Below are 13,579 nucleotides of genomic sequence, written 5' to 3'. Positions count from 1 at the left end.
GATTGTGGTCAATTGAATAACTGCCACTAATGTGGGGAATGTATTGGTCAAACCGAATTGTCCATTTTTAAGTTTTAGCAAGATATAAGCTGTTCCCTATAACATTTTTATAGATAAGGGAACAATAAGAAACCTGATCCTGTAAAGAGTTGTTTGGAGTTCTTGGACCAGGTCTATAACATTGTGACAGTTAATAGTTTCGACCCTCTTGATTCAGTGGACGAGTTTAACTGACTTCTATAAAGACAAAGTGAATTCTCTACAAGACCTCTGCAGCTCAACTTATGCATATCGTCTATTTAGACAGTTACTTAACATTTCACATCCTTGCAATTTACTCCAAAGCCAGTAGGGCCAAGGGTCTGCTTTCAATTTTGGTCTCACTCCTGTTTCATTGGAAAAAGAAGCAAGACCACAATTGTGCCTGTTTCCTAGGAAAGTCTCAAGGTCCTGTCTTGTTTCCCGACATTACCACATGATGGGCTTATAGCTGATCAGGGGTTTGGATAGTTTGTTAATCAACTTTCATAACAAACTGATAATCATAGTTTTAAGATTATCCATGCCCTAGAAAAGCAATGATATGCATACTGAGTTGGGGATTTGTAACGCTTATCTTTTTCACCTGTCGCTCAAAGTGTTGTGAGGGATGGTTGATACATCTGGGAAGGGGTAGCCCCATCTTCATCTGTATGGTGAGGCTATACCTTCTTCCTTAAATATCATTTTGTATTTACTCATGGTATGTGTGCCTCCTCTCTTCAGTTGTACCCACGTTTACTAGCAGGGGCATGACCACTGTTCTTAATTATATATTATTTATTAATAATCTGCTATCTTCTGCCTTAGATTTCTCTATAATGCCTAACTGCATAAGCAATCATAATCCCCTTGCATTTAAGACCTGCTTGAGACAGGGGCTTAAAAAATTATTTGAGATAATAGAGGATGTAGAGGTTGCCAGAAATAATAGAGTAATGGAAGCAAGTGACAACACATTAATTATGTCAAACTTACTGTGGCCCAGATTTACAAGAATCTGGCGCATCAGTACTGATGCGCCAGATTTCTTGTGCCCCTTCCCACTGCCACCTAACAACCCCATGGGTGCGCCATATTTACAATACAGCGCACCATGGCACATGTTAGGCCAATGGCGTCAACATTTTTGATGCTTTTGTGGCGCTTTGCTGCACTAATGTCAAAAAAGGACCCACCGCGCTAACGTTGGCACTAAAAAAGACAAATGTAAATGAATATCAAAAACATAATGAATTTGCTCAAAGCTGTGCCCCCTTTGGAACGAGGGATGCAGGCGAACACAGGTATGCCTGTTTTCTTCTAGGCACCAGAAGATAATGTGGCAGGAACGCCAAGTGGGCTTGTGACGGGACGGACATGGATAAATACTTGCTGCTGTCATGCTTTGACTTCTTTCTGCTACAAAGCAAGGTCACTGGTCCAATTCCCAAGCAGCAAAAGTAAAATAGATGCATGAAACATGGAGGAATGGGGGTTGTAATGGTACCATAACTTATTCAGAGCAGTAGAGTTGCCTTGTTGTTCTTCATGCATGTTTTTTCAGTTTAAACATAGTGCACCATAAACCTTAATTTTTACTTTTTTTACCATGCAGCTTAAATCCTATGAAGATGGCAAGAAAAATATGGGGATACAGGTGAGTCATTGTAGTACATTTCAGAATGGTTTTGTTTTGTTATGCTGATGTAGAAATGGGAGCTTAGATTGTATGACCACCGGTTAGCGTTTCCTTTATGTGTTCCACCAATATACATACAAGCAAAAATGTATAATGCACTTAACTTTTCAGTAAATCAACTGAATTATAATCAAAGTGAAAGTGAAAGTTAAAATTTTAAAACCATACACTTTGATATCTCTGTATCATACTTTTGAGAAGGTACAATCTGGTATCCTCGGATATGCTGCTCGGGAAATCCCGTCAACATTTTACATTCCGACTTTGTCACTACTTCAGAACTTTTTTCTTCTGATAACGGTCAACCCTCCTCAGCAAGCCGATTTCGATGCAAGGTTAGTGGATCACCTTTCCGGGAGCCGCCGGTGAAATCTTGGAACTCTGGGGCTCCAGAGCTTTTTAGCGGACTGAGCCTGCAAGTCAGGCCGGGTTTCTGTTGAGGCAAGTGGGCTTGACTTACCACGGCGGGTTGGTCCCTTTATGGAGCTTTTTTTTTCGAAAGTTCTCCAATCTTCTGGATCTTCTTCCAGAAGGTCTTTGAAGGTCCTTTAGGAGTCCACAGCTCACAACAAGGTTCCAGAAGCCCTGAGTTGATCCTTGAGAGCTGGGACCCCAACTCCCAGAATGCACCTGGTTCAAATCCAAAAATAACCACTAGCCACTGGCCATCTGGTCAGTTCCTTCAGGTTTTGATGCAGGGGACTCTGGTTAGCTATTTTTCACCTGTAGCAATCAGGGAGTCCCTTCTTTAACCAGTTGAAGATAGGCAAAGTACTTTTTGTGGTGAAGCCCCAGTGTGCAGCTGGAGCAGTCCTTCAGAGTGTAGTGTCCAGCTGCAGCTCATGGGTCCAGCAGGGCAGTCCTCATTCTTCTGATGTTGTTCCTTGTAGGGATCTGAGGTGTGGGTGCAACTCTGCCAAATGTATCCTTGCTCTTTGGGTGAAAAACGGGGGGTGGGGGCAACTGTTCATTCACAGGTAGGCAACTTCCCTCTTGGATGACCACTTCCTGGGAAGTGTGGCAAAAATCAGTCACAGGGAGCAACATTCCTTAAAAATCCCAAATGGCAGAAACAGAATTTTGGAGGTTAGGTCTGGCTGAGCCCACCCACTGGTGTGGCTAAAAATCCTTAACATACACCTCTCCTGCCCTCTCCTGATGTAATCAAGAGGGCACCTGGTTGTCTGGGTTTGCAGGAGATGTTCCAAATATCCTTACCTCCTTTGAAGACCAGTTTGGCTGCTCTCCCCCAATCCTGTTTCACCATCTACTGAGACAGATCTCCTCCCCCAGGCACTCCCTTTGTGTTTAATCTAGACCACTTAACACCTCATCCACGCAGCCGGGCCAGGCTGCCAGAGGCTGGCCAATCAGAGAAGGGCACTACAGAACTGAAACTGGTAACTTTTAGGAAGAGTTCTAAAACTGAATTAGTTATATTAAATCCTACAATTGCAAGTTGTTGCACTTATCATAACAATCAGTTTGAGACCAAGCTTACCATATCTAGCTCCTTTGGAGACTTTATTAATTAAAATAGAGGCTCCCCATTTCAGCCTATGGAGCCTATTCACTACAATGAGGAAAAAGGAAATTTGGCTATTTTTCCTCACCAGGGCTTATAAAACATATTTTATAAAGTCCCTGCTTATAGTTACACTGCACCCAAGCCTGGGGGCACCTAGGGCACACCTTAGGGGTGATATGTATGTAACAATAGCATAGTTTAAGACTTTGGAAGTACTTTTAATTCCAAAGTCAAATTTGCATATAACTTAGATTTAAAAGCCACCAGCAAGGCAGGCCTGCCTTTAAAATGACACTGGGCACCCCAGCAGTGCACCTATGGATGCACTACATATGCTGGGGTCCCTAAACCTTCATCCCTACCATATAGTAGGGACTTATAGGTTGGTTGATATTGCCAATTATGATGAACCTAATTTGAATACTCATTTTACACAGAGCACAGGCCCTGGGATGGTTAGCAGAACCCAGGACGCCAACAGAGTCAGGAAAACACCAGCACAAAGTGACGTAATGGGGGCAAAAAGTGAGGGGGCCACTACAATCAGCCCAGTTTTCTCACATAGAGGAAGAGTGTCTAAATTCTCAAATCATTACCCTTGTCATTGTACCTTGTGCAAATAGTGCTACTCAAAGGCTGGAAAATTCTTAATGCTATGTGACATGTCCCTCTCTCCTCAATTCGTGAAAGTCTGCTTGGGCTGTAGCATGTGCAAAACTAAGGGCCATATTTATACTTTTTGTGGCAAAACTGTGCTAACGCAGTTTTGCGTCAAAAAAATTAGCGCCGTCTAACGCCATTTTGAAGCGCCGTGCGGGCGTCAAATTTATACTTTGTCGTACGGCGGCGCAACCAACAGGTGGGAGTCATTATTTCGTGACGCACACAGCGGCGTTCCGACGTAAAGGAAACCAACGTTAAGGCGACGCACATCACTGTGGGTCGGTTTACGACAGCGCAATCCGGAAAGCGCTGTTTTTTTTCACGCTATTGCGTCAAAATTTTGTGCGAAAACTGCCCTTTCAGCAGAGGAGAGCCAAAATGGATCCCAGATGCCACTACAGACCCCAGGAGGATGACAGCAGACCAGGAACCAGCCAGGAGGATCCATACAGGAACCAGGACATGTTTAGAAAAAAAAGAAAGTGTCGCTTCAGTGAAGAGGAGCAGGAAATCCTGGTGAAAGAGGTGACGGAACACCAGCACAACTTTTCATCTCCTCTAAATTGCCACTCAGTAGGAGAGAGGCCATATGGAAACAAATAGTGGACAAGATCAACAGTGTGGCTGAAGAACGCTGCACAGTCACTGAGTGTAAGAAACGCTGGCATGACTGCAAACGTAGGACAAAAGAGAAAATGGCCAGGAACAGGAAGGCAGCAATGCAGACTGGAGGGGGGAGTCCAGCACAACTGGAGGCCCTGGACCACATGGAGGAGATGGTCGCAGCCGTCATCCCTGAGGAGATCGTCACAGGGATTCAAGGACAGGACAGCGCAGACTATCACGACACAACGCACATGCAGGGTAAGTCGCATGGGGAATTAATATGCTATAATGTTGACTGTAACAGGGGGGGAAATACCTACTACACAATGTATGTAAGTCTGCACATATAAGAACTGGCATGGGTAAAGGGGCACGGCAGGGGGAATGGCTAGCACTGACTGAAGCTGGGGCACGACAAAATACAGCAACAACAACAGTCCCATGGGGACATCCTGTAAGTACAACAATAGAGCCAAGGGAAGCAGCGACAGGTGGGAAGGCCACTACCTCAAACTCACATCCAGGCACTTGTCTTGCAAAATCTATCCTACATCAACTAGGTCCCTATCAGTAATCCAGTAGCCAAAACAACAACTGCAATGTAACTGCCACAACAGTTGACAATAACACCTCTCATCTCTGTGCAGCTATAGTAGCAAATGGCAGGAACCTCTCCATGGAACATACATACCCAAATTAGGGGGTGAGGATGACATCCCCAACTATTCATAGAAATAAGACAAAGGCACCAGTACACTCAAATGCCGAATGTCCATACCTGACACATACATAAGCCAAAGTAAACAGCAATAGGAGCCACACAGCACTAACGACACACACATGCTGCATACGTCAGGGTCCCTCACGTGCCTGGCTAACAAGGCTACATCACTAATGTCATACTGCTCAGACAACACCTGAGGAGGGGACACAGGCAACTGGTCACTGAAACACACCTGCAAAGTCTGACAACCAAATAGAACCTTCATACGATAAACAGGCCAATCCAATTAAACACACATGACCCAACATCATCTTCAAACATCAACAATGTTTACATCCATACCACATCCTAACATTACATGCATAGGTAATGCCACGTCACATGTACAGTGCAGGCAATGTGAATAAAAAGTGTATGGGGCAGGTCCTGAGAGGCAAGTGTGCTGCCAGGGCATTCACAACACCCACAGTCAGTCAAAGTGTATTGTGGCAAGTGTAACGTATACTTTGCGCATTAGCCTCAGGCCGTAGACCTTTGTGCACCTTACCCTGAATGTACTTTTACTCATTTGCTCACATCTAAGAGCCTCAGAGCACTTTGCACTAAATGCTTCTTATTGGCTTTCCTATCAGTTAATTTAGCAAATAGCCAGTCCTACGGTGTTGTTAATTAGTCAAATCACACTGTTTTGCCTACTTCTGCACTGGAGTTTGCCAGAACATATTCACTCTGTGCCCTAGTCAAGGATACAGTCTGGTACTTTGCTGATAGATGTGGTAGGGGTTAAGATTTGGCAGTCCTGCGTAGGGAAACTTTGTCATCACGATGACATATGACTTATAAAATCACTTCCTTGTCCCAAGACACGCAAGAGGGAGTTTCCAAACAGAGAAACACAACTAGACGCTGCCTGCCTTGCTGATGATGCACAACCAGATCACAGGCCATTCCTCTGATATGAGGGATGATGTCTCCCCAGTGATTCAGACAGGCAAGCTCCAAACTTAACATGCTGTGCTATAAATAGAACAAGCAGAGGGAGAGTAGAAACAGTTAGGCACCATGATAGCTGTGTACTAATGTATTACTCTCCTGCGAACTATTTCAATTCTAACAGTTTGTATTGTTTGGGTTATTGTGGCTCACATCTAAATATCAACAAGTCAGTTGTACAATGAAACCTCATATTAAACAAATACTGTCTTTGTCATTTGTGTATGGGAACATACCGGAAAAGAGAGAATTGTGTAGGATCTGAGTGACCACCACTTCCCTGAGAAGTTCCAAAGATGTCATGCGCTCGGATGTCTAAACATTCCTTTGCTGTGGGAGACCAGAGGCACTGCTAGTTAGTCAGAGCAAAAAGAAATATCAGGGTGACAGAGTTATTTACAAGTGGGTCAGACTTAGTCCCCCACACCATTAGCTATCCTGCTGCCTAGAAAGCCAGTAATCTCATGTAGGATAATGAGAGCCCACCCAACAAAATGTCCCTCCATAACAATAGTTAAACACGGAGGGAGGAGTAGGACAAAAACATGCCTATTCCTAAATAATTACAAAGCAACAGCTAGAGGCGATCCGGCAGACAAGTCTGATAGCTCCATATCATACATGTGACACACAGGTGGGCCATAGGCCTACAACAATGCCCTATGACGGACAGCAGATACCAAGACAAACACAGAGCACAAAGTTAAGGCATCCAAAGGCTTGTATCTTAGTGCAAAATTGTCACAACACAGACACACTAATTGTACCCTGTTTCATTGCAGAGGAACATGGATCTCCAGCCGATATGCCTGTCCCTGAGTTCACTGATGACATGGATGACGAGCCCATAAACATCCCACAGGAGACCATTCAAATGGTCCTTGAAAGCCTCCAAACCCCACCATCAGTCACAAGGAGGAGCACAGAAGAAGCAGCCACCACAGGAGAACCACCCGCCACCCCAATTGTAAGACCTGCCAGCTCCACCACAGCTGAGGACTCTGACGACACTGGCACCAGCTTCGAAAGAACCGTCGTTGGGGTACAGCGGGAGCTGGCCAAGGAGGTGCGGGTGGGGATGCAAACTATGGCAGCCAGCCTTGAGGGGGTGCGTTCGTGCATGATGTCTACTGCTGATCAGGCAGCTGCTATGCAAGCCCGAACATCGCTCTTGCAAGAACTTGTCAAAACACAGAAGGAAATCTGCACAGCTGTCATCCAGTTGACACAACAACTACAATTGCAATCCAGTCAACGTGTGCACGAATGCAACATAGAACCCCTCAGGGCCGACCTGGCTGCCTACCATTGTGATGTGGCTGCCATTCTCAAAAACCAGCAGGCCCTCCTTGCTGCAGTACTGCCCTTCATAACTCCACAGGGAGCAGCCCCCGGGATGTCTGCCTCCATGTCTTCTAACACTGAGGTGTGTGTTGCCCCTTCACAACCAACAACAACAAGGACACACCAGGCAACACACACATCAGAAGAAGAAGACATGGAACAGATAACATTCACACGGAAGAGTACCCGGAAGCCCTAGTCCCTGCACCATGGCCTACTTTGACCGAGGTCCTACGTTTTGTCAAATGCCAGTCTCACTACAACTACACTCAATGACTGTTCGGCAATCCACTGTATGACTTGTCCCCATTGCCAGTGAATGTCTCTCTCCTACTATTTGCCAATTCCTGTCCCTCTGCACTGTCTGTGACATCACCCCAGCATGTCAGGAGCATCATCCACACCCCTTCTGTAGGATCACCATGTAAGAATGCACCAGAACGGACTCATCAAATATGGTGAATGGACATTTTGCACTACACCACCTATAAATAAATAGCACTTGCACACCTATTGTGTCTCTGTGTTATTTCACACTTCAACTGTGCAGTACCTAACTCCAAAGTGGCTGGGTGGCAACCATGTAGATTCTCTATACTACTGTCCTGATTTCATGTATACTGAAACATCTGTGCAGTGGCCAGGATTGCATCATAGCCTTAACATACTGAGGAAAATAGCTGATGAAGGGACTAACCACACACAATCCTGCTGTGTTGGACAGAATGATGCACCATCTATCGCTATTCTAGACAACAAATGGTGGTTGAGAAATGTAGGCACCATGCAATACTTAAATAAGAATTAATGTTGCATAATGTAAGGAATCATGAACAAATTACACTGCATCAATCACCCTTACGGAGTATACTTCCATGAAGGGAAGTCATGCTGAATCAGTACACACATGATGTAGGTCAGCAATGAAAGGAACAAGACAAGAGTGTGAACAACTCCTCATCTACACAGATCTCCCTGAACTTCACACTGCTGTCCGACCTATCAATTTACCCACAATAACAAGTCTGGAAGCACTCTTTGTGAAGTAGGATACATACCGAACCAAAACCTTGGTGATCAATGCACACTACCAATGGTGGGTCTCCCAAATGGTGGATACTTACCAAGTTAGCACACGGGTAGCTGGCATGTGAAACCTCAATTTCCTGGGGATGGCGAGCATAGGACACAAATGTCATACTAAAACATTCTGCTACACTGATGTCAAGGCCATGATAATGTAGCACCTAACGCATCATGTAAAGGGTTAACTATATATTTATTTCAATCGAGTAATACAAGAGGCAACTAAGGGAAAGGTAAACCTACACTAATCTAACCTGACTACTACTAACCCACAACTGTCCCTAACTAACCTAAGCTAAACTTACTCTACACATGTAACGAAACGATCTAAACATCAACCCCCCACCCACCATTATGAGACAGGACACATGCAGGACAACACTTACTAACCTACACACATACTATACTATCCTAAACAAACATATATTTTTTTGGAATGTTTTTTTTTTTTTTTTATTATTTTATTTTTTTATTTTTTTTATTTTTTAAAACAGGAATCCCAACATTGCCCCCCACCCACCCACCCACACAAAAAAATAAGATAGAAAGAATAAGGTCCCCCCACCCTCTTCCCTAACACTAACTAAGCTAATTACCTATACTTATCCTAATACTAATCCCCAAAACCCAACTAACAGAAGAAAATAGGAAAGAGGTGAGAGGGGAGGGGTAAAAGTTCTAGAGGGCAAAAGTGCTACAGGTTTGCCCTCCGTAGTGTGCGTCTGATGGAGCGGACCCTCTTTTTAATGTAGCTCATGTCCTCCCTCAGGTCGTCCACCTTCTTTACCAACTTGTCAATTTTTCTGGTCAATGCCAGGAAGGCAGCTGGGTCCACAGGAGGGTCTGAGCTGGTTTGTGTGCCGGTGGAGGTTGACGTTGTGGCAGGAGTTGGTTGGCCACGGGACAGTCCTGCTACCACAACATGGCTGGGTCCAGGTCTGGAGGAAGATGCAGGGTCCATTGTTGCAGACGTTGCTGGGGCCACTTGGGCAGACCTGGTGGATGTGGTGTTGGTGGTTGTTGGTGGCAATGTAGGGGGAGCCTGTGGTGTGGCCCACCACGCCCCGGAGGCCCGATCGGAATGGTACTTGCGGGCCATCCTCCGGTACCCACACTGCACCTGCAGGATGTGCCTGTATCTCATGGCACGGCGCTCAAAATGGTGGCGATCTGCGGCACTCATGTTTGCAGCTGTGAAGAGAAAAGGCAAATATTTACCTTTGGAATTGCATTGGGTGGAATAGCACAATGGGTTATTTGTACATTACTAGAAATGTATTGTTTGCAGCAATTGTCACAACATAGTTCACGGAAAGGCACAGAGGAAGTACATGTGAAGCATGCATACATTAGGGCATATCACACCTAGCATATCCATGTCTCTACATGATGGATGACATCACCCTAAACTACTTTTCCAAATCATACCTAAGGCATCTGACATTATGGCTGCACCTCTTCGGCATACTGACTTCACTACATATGTCGCTCTATGTGATAACAATCACACTCCTCACTCAATGCCATTTGTAATTAGTTGTGTGCTAAGATTGAACCCAGGGGCCATAACCAAATGCCTACACTAGGGGCCAGATGTAGGAAGATGGAAAATAGCGACTAGCCATTTGCAATGCAGAACAGTGTCTCTGACACCGTCTGCGAGTCGCTATGGGGTCGCTAAGACCCACCCCATTAACTTCAATGAGGTGGGTTCCAAGTTGCGCCACCTTAGCGACTATGTGCACTCACGGGGATGGTGGCCTGCTGGGAACAGCAGACCTCCATGGCCGTGACTGCTTTTAAATAAAGCAGGTTATTTTTCCTCAAGTGTAGGCCGTTTACCTGAAAGGAAAATGAGCTGCACTTAGAAAAAAATTACAACAACTTCAATCTTGGATCATTTCAGGGCAGTTAGTGGTCCCTTGGACCACTGGCTGTTTTGTACAGGATTATTTAGGTCCACTCACAAAGGTGAAGGGTTCCTATGGGGACCCCTTCCAGTTAGCAAGTGGGTTACCATCCACTTCAAGTGGATGATAACTGCGACTCACTTTGCAACCACGTACTCGGTTGCAAATGGAATTGCATACCACTGTGAGTTGCAAATAGGACGGGAAAACCCCTTCCTATTTGGGATTTGGAAAAGCATTTTGCAAATATGTTCATAATCACTAAATACATTTCGGAATAGGAAACAGACGTTTGCAACTCCGAAACAGAAATTTATGCCATTTGCAACTTGTAAACAGTTTGCTACATCTGGCCCTAGGTTCTAACTCAAGTCACAAAAGGTGGCAAGTACGTGTAACATACTGGTTGCTACAGTCCTAGGTACCCTGTTTCACATTAACATGCCAGTCTTTGAGGGTGGTGTGGGAAGAACAACCAACAATCCCATGATCAATGCACACCCAGGAGTGTCTAGAAGTTCAACAAGTATGTGCCTTCACACACACCTATGAATGGCTAGCAACACGTTGGAGTCAGCCAAACATTGTCACATCCAAGGTCCACATATGTCAAAATGATATGACTTAGGCCAACATGACATACTATCAGTGAGGCATGTTTTACAACACACACAGAGGAGGTAGAACACCCATTCTCATGAGTCGACAGAACACCTAGGCCATTGCACTCAAGTCACACACCCTTCTAGTTCACCTTGTGGAAGTACATGCCCCCGGAAGATCCAACCTACAGTGTACACAGTCCATCCTCAACTAGGAAGAAGCACTTGTCATCAAAGCCATTTGCCTAAGCTATATGGGAGACTGTCAGTCTGATATGCAGACTCAGTTCATGCCAAGTCCCCGACCAAGTCTTACATTGACCAGTGTATTCCAAATGAGTCATCCCATTCCCCATTGCGGCCCAACTGGAATGACCTACAGCCCCTAAATCTGAGAGATGGCTAGGTATTGCTTTACAGAAACAGAAGTCCTATTTGATATCACACTATAGCAACAATGCCAATGAACGGCCAGCGCATCAAATCATGAATTCTATTGAACACACAGTAGTCCATCATGCATCAATACCAAACGATGAAAATAGCACTCAGGCCACACTCACTGTAGGTATCGGGGTCCTCAAAATGTGCCACCTCTCCCACGGTATACGGGGCTGGTCCACCTGTAAAGCATGAAAGGAAGAATATACTCAGACTGGGTGAACTGACAAATAATTTCAGTTAGAATGACACTGTGTGAATATGACATGGTAATGATACACTTTCCCACATGCTCATACTGCATGGATGACTTTGTATTCAACATTAACATTGGATGAGTCTCCTGCTACAGTTACACACCCTACTACACACATGCAGTGGCCAGGACAGTCAGGTGTCGTCCAAGTTACCCCTCCATTAGTATGCCCCAACAATAATGTTATCCATACATCTCAGCATGTGCATCCCAGAGAGACATCCAAAAACTGGTTCCATGAGGACTGCATGACCACTCACAATCAAACAGGCTAGGTGGACAGGTTCAACACACAGCAACCACACACACATGTGACATATGTGTGGACAACATATCTAACTTCATGTGACGTGAAGGCAACACACATGTATAGCATCATCATGGGTTTCCAATTTTCTGTCTAGCTATGGCGTCTACATATGTAAGTATGTTGTTTCTACATGACTTACTCACTGGCCAATATGACCTGTGGCGTACAAATAGAGCCGTTAACATGTTGCTTGTCTGACACAAATGCAACACTACATTACATACAGCTACAGGCATCTGGTATGTGTTGAAAAAATGAGCCATCTGACTGCTAGCATTGGTCTTCATACACAATGTGCAACAAATACACATTAGGGCACATATGTATACCTTTGTAGCGCAGCATTTGCATCATTTTGTCACGCAGAGACGGGGCATACTAGCAAAAGACAGATATATTTTGTAAGTTGCTGCTGTTTTTGCGTGAAAATGTGGTGCAAAAATGGGGATATAAATGTATAAACATGGGCCTAGGTTTCCCTAGCATTACACACAGTCAGCTACTTATCTAGCAGATTGGGTAACAATCATCACATGTCCCCACACAGATTTCTATTATTCCCATGTAATTTATTTGTACTTACCAACATGGCCACCAATCCTGATTCCCAGGTGGTCCAGAAGGTCCTGTTCCCTGGTTATCAGATCTGCCCAGCGGTGCTTCAATTGATGGACATTGCGCATGCTGCCATACACCCGGACCAGGTGATGGCGCACCTTCCCCCACCGGATTTTCCTTGCCTCCGTGTGATACCCCTGTATCACACGGCCCCCAGCCTCCAGCATCAGTGGGAGGAAATGGCAAACTAGCCATATTAATCCCCCCAATTCATCCTCACCCATCCTGGACAGGCGAGGCCTACCTTACATATTGACAGCAAGAAAAATAGACAAATGAAATAATAAAGTAAAAGTGGAAAATGGGGAAAGGTAGAGGTGTGAAGGAAAAAGAAAAAGGAGAAAAATAGCCCAACTAACCCCAAAAACTATGCTTCCCACAACAGACTCGCACAGACAATACAAACAAAAACAGGAATAGACAAAACTAGACTAAACAGACTGAGACAATGTTATGCAACAAGAATAGAATCACAAAAAGACAAAATACAAGGTACACAGGACACAAAAGCAGTTAACCACAGGACAACACCTTTCACACAACCACACAGTCTAGATAAATCTGAGACTGCAAAGTGAAAGTGAAAGTTAACTCCCAGTACAGATTTTGTAAACAGGATATCCTATTACATCACTTCCTGCAGAAAATGGCCGCCGTTTTTATTTCCCCGTTATGCGTCATATTTTCACGCATACACAATTGTGCGTCATTTTTTTTGACGCATAACATTGCACATGATGTACAGTCAAAAAATATGCTATGAATATTAATAATTTAT

This window comes from Pleurodeles waltl, chromosome 4_2 (genome assembly GCF_031143425.1).
Source record: "Pleurodeles waltl isolate 20211129_DDA chromosome 4_2, aPleWal1.hap1.20221129, whole genome shotgun sequence".
In the NCBI taxonomy this organism is placed as follows: Eukaryota; Metazoa; Chordata; class Amphibia; order Caudata; family Salamandridae; genus Pleurodeles; species Pleurodeles waltl.
Note: the sequence above shows the minus strand (reverse complement) of the source record.